The sequence below is a fragment of the Pygoscelis adeliae genome, unplaced genomic scaffold (genome assembly GCF_000699105.1).
Source record: "Pygoscelis adeliae isolate BGI_AS28 unplaced genomic scaffold, ASM69910v1 Scaffold114, whole genome shotgun sequence".
Classification (NCBI taxonomy): domain Eukaryota; kingdom Metazoa; phylum Chordata; class Aves; order Sphenisciformes; family Spheniscidae; genus Pygoscelis; species Pygoscelis adeliae.
The window spans coordinates 1,454,999-1,462,788 of NW_008824587.1; the positions used below are offsets into that span (position 1 = coordinate 1,454,999).

Below are 7,790 nucleotides of genomic sequence, written 5' to 3' on the forward strand. Positions count from 1 at the left end.
GGCTCTTGCCAACAATTGCTTAGTGAAGTGGAGCGTATATCTGGAACACAATCACCAAGAAAAAAATACATCTGTCAGTATATATGGCCTGCGAAGGCAATCGGTAGCGTCACGGCTGCAAATTTATGAGTCCTTTGGAGGAGAGATATCAGTATTTCCTTCTATTAGTTCTATAGGATCATCATTACCTCTCACTGTTATTTATGGAGGAAACGTTTCAGTGTCAACAGTGCTCTAAATCTAGCACGGAGCCAGCGTAGCTCGCTTCCCGCAGAGGAGTTGGCTTCCCAACACAATTCATCTGTGGTAAGGTCGAGCATTTGTCAGGTTTCCGTGTTCGAAGCGTGGCAAGTTCCTCAGCCCGCCGGAGCCCCCCTTAATTCAGTACGGACCCCGCGGAGCGCCGCACCGGGGTGTGCAGGTGCAGGTTCACCTGCAGGGGAGCACCTGGTGGAGGGCGAAGGCGAGGACTGGAATTCGGTAATGAGGCTCCATGCAGCCACCCCAGCTCCTCGTCTGTTGTCCTGCATTCCCATGGCAACCAGCTCCACTGACTCATTAATTTTCTGCTATTAGAAAAAGGAACCCAACCACCCTGCCAAATCCTCTCCTCAGATTTTCAGGAAAGTCATTTTTCACCCTCCCCTCTGTGTTTAAGATCCACTAGTAATTTTTGCCCAGAAAGTGGCATTCCCGCTGCATCTCATCCCCGCTGCTCCCTTCCCCAAAAGCAGTATTAGACAAAGCAGCAGGTAAGCACCTAGAAAAGCGGAGGAAAAACCACCACGTTCCTTCCTTATCCACATCATCTTAAATATCAGAATCTCTTTAAGCATTTATGATGGAAGATGAAGTTCAAGGAGAAAGACAGCCCCTGTACTTTGAAGAACTAGCCAAGACAGCCTTACTCAAATAAAGACACCTCTGACAAGAGCTGTCACATTACCAGGTTACTGATCTGCACAGCCCAGTAACAGCGGTGGACACTCCAGGAATCATTTATGACTCACACCCCCCAAGAGCACCGAGTTTTCCTCGTCACTAACAAAAAGCACAAGCGTTTTCAGACACGTGCTTACGGTTTACAAGCTACACTACAATATGGGAGAAAAATGACTAAAGGCAAAGCTATTTTACGCTCATAATGCCTTCTCCAGATTTCCCACATCAGCTGGAAAAAGAGGAAGAGCCAGAACACTGCAAGACTGACAGTCTGATCTCACCAGATGCTGCTGCTTGAGCAGCATAGTAGATTTGTGCTACAAGGGGATGGAGGTAAGCAGCAAGACTTCTACCTTTCAGTGTTTAAAGTCAAAACCCATCCCAGTTCCCATATCCATGAATAAAAGTCTTAAATCCTAGAATGGTTAGAAGTTCATATTACTTGGGGAGCTACAAATACACAAGCATAATCATTTCAGACTTACTGTAGGTGGCATCTTTATTTAGGTTTTGGTTTTTTTAAAGTCCTCCTTAACCATGTAGCGAAAACATGGATTGAAACAGCAGAGCTTTAGCATACGGCTGTGAAAACAGCGTGTGAGCCGAGATGAGCAGGAGAAGGGCAAGATTACAACTCTTACGGCTACTCAACAGTACAGCAAAAGCAGAAAGGACACTTGGAGCAGAACAAGTCATTTTTTTTTAAACTGACATTTGAGTGCGCAGGCTGCAGCACATATTGCAGCAAATATTCAGAACCACAAGCAGCATCGCATGCGCTTTCACTGGCTGTGGTGTGCTTGAACCCATGTACGAGAAAAGATGAACTTTTAGGAATCTTCAAATGCAGCCGCTGCTAACCATTTCTTTTGCTGTAGCCAGGTTTGCTAGAAATTCTAAAACTCAAGGCATCATCTGCAAATAAAAAAAAGGCCCAGGATGTTAGACAACTTCAAATACAGCCAGCACAAGTTAGCAATAAATGGCAACACTAAGAAGCTATTTAATCCAGACCATCCAGACTCCTGCTGTTCACTGTGGTACAGTATCTGAGCTAAGGCACTGCGGCCAGTCGGGACAGAGAACTGCTTTTAGTTTCAGAGGCAACATTTTCAGCTAATTGATGAATTACATCAGGTTTGTCTTGGGACTGTCCAAAGATTTTTCACATCCCCGAGGAAATAAAAAAACTTCATAAAACGAAACCAAATTTTCGGGAAGTCATTAGCTGGGCTCGGTTATGATGATTCACAGGGAAGCTTCAGAAAGCAATTTACTTCAGTCCAGAACCATGGGAACACCTTAACTCGCACTGGCTGCATTCACTGCAGTCAGAGGAAGCCGAGTGCCTGCAAACTTGTGTGGATCAGGAGCTAAAGCAGTGACAGAAGGCAGATGTAACTAATAAATTCAGACTAATTTAGGAGAGGTTCTTTGCCACTAGATCAGAAAGGTTTTGAAGAAAATCTTCTGGCTAGGCACAGTGCACTCCGGCGAGTTTAGGAAAGGGATAATTTAACAGCACGATAGCTGGAGCCTGCTCTTGGTTACTCTTTCACTCCTAGGCTCCCTAAAAATCAAAGGTGAGTTTTCCAACTTCAACGCAGGGGCAAGCTATTAATAGTGCAGAGAAAGAAAAGCTGGGCTTATTCCAGCGTTCAAAGCCACGACATAAACCAGTTCTAAATAGTGAAGGGCTAAGTTAATGTGCAGAAAGATTTTTAATTTCTCTCAAAACCACTTTAATACAAAATATTAATCTTTTCCGCAGCTGAAAGCCAGGGAATTCTTTCAGTAAAGCAATATTCACAGCCTGGGGTGGCTGCTCAGTCTTGGGAAGACGGCTAGCAGCAAATGCTGTTCGGAAAATTTTAATAGCTATCCTCACACAGTGGAGTTCTAAAGAGAGACTCATTAGGCACTCACTACCCCTACAGGACCCTTGATGTGAGTGAAGTCTGATGAAAAAACTCAAATATGTATTTCAGGGTTAAAAGAAGTCAGGAAATTTAAATAGAAGAGTCACATCTTAAGGCATGCCTCTTTGCACAACCGTATCCCCAACAACCTTGTTAGCATTCTTTTCCAAAGCCTGCTGGTAGGCAGCGACTTTTCCCAATTAAATGGCTCATTTTGCAGCCAGCAGCTACCTGCTTGGTTAATGGCACCTTTGGCCCTCATAATGCCCATTTAACGAGGACATTTTCCACCATTTAGCACTGCCAGATTTTGTCAAGCTATCAGTCACTGCAAAGCCTCTCAGAGTTTCACAATACCATCTATGTGGAGCCGCAGCTTCTCTTACCACTTAACGCCAGCAGCACAGCAGAGGCTCATGTGCACCACATCACCCAAGAAAGGACAGTGATGCACAGAGCTACTAGGATATATCGATACCTGTCCTCCCTAGCAGCTCACCGCCTTGGAGGTCAAGTTCCTTTGCCATCATGCTAGCACATAAACACAGCAGAAACCAACTAAAAAGTCACATCGTGCTCAATTGTGGTTTTTGTCTGCTATGTTACCAGCTAGAACACGGCGCTCAAGGAAGTCACATCTTGTCTTGGGAAACAGGGCAAAGCATTCCACCGCTGCGCTTCCTGAAAGTTAGTTTAGAAGGACTTTTTAAAAAGACTTCATGTTTTAGCATTAATTTTTTGCTTGGATTACTGAAATCAATCTTTTTATTTCTTTCTTCATTATGCCCAAGACAAAATCTCATTACCTTGCACATCGGTGACTCATTTTTTCAGTAGCGTTTTGTGCCGGACTGCAGTAGTACGAGAGCCTGTTTTGATAATCTCAGGCACCATAATATATGTAAGTGTAAGCTCTCAATAAAAGTGTCTTGTTCTGACTGACAGCTGCCCTTAAAAAGGGGCACTTTGGGAGCTCAGAAAGGCAGTTTGAGGAAGTGAAATAAAGTTAAATCAGAAGATTGCTTAAGGTTGCTTACAAAAATTACTGCACTAGCAGAATAGAGGAACCTGAAAGCACTCCACCTAAAATAAAGGTCTGTCAGCAAAAAAGTTGAAAAAATACTGCATTTTAAGTTCTTTCTGCAAGTATGCACTAGTAGCATTTTTTTTTTTTTTTTTTAATTTGTCCATGGCCCACAAAAGAAGGACAAGACGTACCAACCCAAGGACTTCTACCCAGATGCTGACTGTTTTGGTAACACATTGAGGTTTAGTATGTTTCCAAGAAAGGACATAATACCTACCTTCAACATTTGCAGCAAGTTCCAGAACTCAGTCCTGTTCTCCAGAGTAACTGTAAGAAGGAAAAAGATCATCAGTTTGGGTTTTTTGGGGGAGGGGGTGGTTTGTTTGGTTGTTTTTCTCCCCCCTTCCCCCCGCCAGCATGATTATAAAGCTGCATTTCAGAAGACTGCTGATTGCACCTTCTGGTCAAACTTACTCAGCATCCTTGGAAGTCAAGATCATAGAATTGTTTAGGTTGGAAAAGACCTTTAAGATCATCAAGTCCAACCGTTAACCCAGCACTGCCAAGTCCACCACTAAACCATGTCCCCAAGCGCAACATCTAGACGTCTTTTAAATACCTCTAGGGATGGTGACTCAACCACTTCCCTGGGCAGCCTGTTCCAATGCTTGACAACCCTTTCGGTGAAGACGCTTTTCCTAATATCCAATCTAAACCTTTTCCTAATACTGAACACAGTGTTCGAGGTGCGGCCTCACCAGGGCCGAGTACAGGGGCACTATCACTTCCCTGCTCCTGCTGGCCACACTATTTCTGTTACAGGCCAGGATGCCCTTGGCCTTCTCGGCCGCCTGGGCACACTGCCGGCTCATGTTCAGCCGGCTGTTGACCAACACCCCCAGGTCCTTTTCCGCCGGGCAGCTTTCCAGCCACTCTTCCCCAAGCCTGTAGCGCTGCATGGGGTTGTTGTGACCCAAGTGCAGGACCCGGCACTTGGCCTTGTTGAACCTCATACAGTTGGCCTCGGCCCATCGATCCAGCCTGTCCAGGTCCCTCTGCAGAGCCTTCCTACCCTCGAGCAGATCCAACACTCCAGCCCAACGTGGTGTCGTCTGCAAACTTACTGAGGGAGCACTCGATCCCCTCATCCAGATCATTGATAGAGATATTGAACAGGACTGGCCCCAGTACTGAGCCCTGGCAAACACGACTTGTGACCGGCCGCCAACTGGATTGAACTCCGTTCACCACAACTCTTCGGGCAAGATGTTGTTGGCCAAGTGTTTTATTAACGTTGGGAACAGGGTGCAATTTTCTCCATATGCTAAATCCACACCCAACTGTTTCTAGATCATGCCAATACTTTGGAAACAACAAACTGAAGTGCCTGTTTCCACCATCTCCTCCACTCCCAGGTGCAATTCTTATCTACATAATGCTAAACCCTGCAAAACTGAAGAGGTGCCCTTTCACAGACAGAACAGGCAGCAAGCAAGGATGTCTTCCAGGCCATAAAGGGCTGTTGAAGGCAAGAACAGAATTCAATAGAGCTGTAACTTCTATTTGTCCTTGCAAAAGAAAAAAAGAAACCAAATGGAAAGGACCTTCCCCTGATGCAGTTAAAATCGGCATAATTTTAACTGCTTTTCAAAGGAAATTTGCTCCATCTTCTGCTGGTTCTCTGGAGAAAGAGGTACACATGGAAACAATGCCAAGCTACTAATCTCTCAGCAGTTGCAAGTTTCAGGCACAGGAAGCCACTTCATCTCTGCCCCTTAATGATGCTAACATGTCAGGAGAACAAATCCCCGAGGACTCAGGACTGTTAGAGTAAAGAACACTGGAGTTTGCCATTCCTCCACAACAATAAAAGATATATACAAGAAACCTGAATTAGCTTTTAACATAGCGTGTTAGTAAAACATAGAAACTTCACTTCTAAAACGTGGAACACGATGGCAGAAAAATCAGTTTTATCTCTTACCTGTCACATAAACAAGGTATTCATTAAGAGAATGACTGTCTGCCACACTGAAGGACAGGGGTAGCTTCTGTACCCTGTCCCTCCACAGCTGTTCATCCTTCACGATTTAAGATTAACATTAAAGAAAAAAAGGGAATATAAGAAATAATTGTCAGGTTGCTCATCATTCCTGAGTGCTCACAGGTCTCAGAGCACTAGTAAAGACACAGCCTTTTCCTCTCTGCCACCTAATGACACAAACGGGGCACTACAGCCACATCTGCAACACGAGCTGGGGCATGGAGCTTATCAACAGGGGAACTCGCATCCGCTACTGCTCACCTCAGGTCTTTGAGAAGAGCTCCCGGGTCTGCCACGTCACACGGCTTTCTCTGAAAAAGAAGTGGAAAATATATACAGATGTGCTTCAAAGCCTGGTTATATGGTTACTGTTTCACCGACGACAGAAATTTGAAAGGCCCAGTAAGAGAGGGAAGCTAAATCAATAAACGCGTAGCACAGGCATGTTTTTATTTTCAGATAGGAGCAGGGTCAGGGCTGCCAGCATGCGACTCCCAGGCCGTGCTCCCAGCGATGTGACCAGCTTGCCGCGTGGCTTTCGACAGATCGCTTCAACTCATTCTTCTGTAACACAAGTCTACGTACCAACAGGATCCTACCGTTTTCAAGGCTAAACCATCAGAAAGCCACGCGACAGCCTTTCTGCTGCACATCCACCACAGGTCAAACAGAACACCTTCCTATTCTATTACACACAATATCACATTTAAGGCAAGTAAAAAAAGAAAAAAAAAAAAAAGGAAGGCTTAGTTTCTCAATAGTCTCCTATTAACCAACCTATTTATAAATAATGTCAGGCTATCAATCACTCTGAGTGCTCACGGTTTCAGAACAAACGAGCGTAGAACATAGCCTGTCTCTCTCTGCCACCTAATGACACAAAGATGCCACAGCAGCCACCTTTGCAACGCCTGTGGCAGGCTGAAAAAGAAAACCCACAAAGACTGAAAAAGGTGATGTTTACAGGTATTTATAAGAACAAGATTACATCACCTACGCAGAAAGTAGTATTACAAAGGTATTTGGTGCACCTGGAGATACTAAATGTAACACACCACTTAGAGAGTTGACGAGATGCCTGAAACTTACTTGGACAGCCTTTGTGTTAAGCACCACTTACCCTTGATTTTTCAAGACGCAACCTTTTCCACTTCACCCTTTGTTTTCTGCCAGGCTGAAGACAGACAAATAAAGGGAGAGGAATGCAGTTAATAACAAACAAGTGTTTAGCTGATTGCATAACTACCTTCTTTGTGAACTGCACCACTTAACAGAAAACCAGATTAAAACATTAAAAAAATTAAAAAAATTGTTGAACAGACTCACTTTAGTTACTCAAATCTTTAAAAACATTTCCCTCAAAACCTGAAAAGGTGGCAGCCCTCAATTTTCTTCCCTCCTTCACTGGAAGCACAGCCCTTTGCCTTATTTACCTTAATCCCAGTACGTTCCTATACATTAGTTTATAATATGCCCGATCTACACCGAACCGATCCTCTACCCCATCCACCGCGGCTGGACTCGATGACCTCGAAGGTCTTTTCCAACCTAAGTGATTCAGTGAACACAGCAGCGCCTGGAGCCAACAGAGCGCGGGACGGGGCCCGGGGGGCTGCGGGTCTCCTCCTGGCTGTGTCCGGCCACCTGGCTGAGCGGGGCACGTTTTGTCCCCCCTCTGAGGCCCAGAAACCCGGAGAGGGCGAGCAGGCGAGACTGGGGACTAGAGCCCGATTTTCCTGGGGGGGTCACCCAGATCAGCAAGACCAGCACCCTCGCACGCAGGGGGCCCACCTAGCTGGACACGGGAACCACCCGTACCTCCAGTCACACCTTCCTCTTCCTCCTCCTCCTCCCACCG

General features: G+C 45.4%; 1 long non-coding RNA gene across 1 annotated transcript; it reads right to left on the reverse strand.

The window, feature by feature from the left end:
* Positions 1-1,417: 1,417 nt before the first annotated feature.
* LOC103915257 lies at positions 1,418-7,773 on the reverse strand. Its single transcript, XR_663515.1, has 5 exons — positions 7,751-7,773; positions 7,053-7,106; positions 6,194-6,243; positions 4,166-4,215; positions 1,418-1,857 (listed from the first exon to the last, which is right to left on the reverse strand). It is a non-coding gene; the product is annotated as an uncharacterized LOC103915257 (long non-coding RNA).
* Positions 7,774-7,790: the final 17 nt, after the last annotated feature.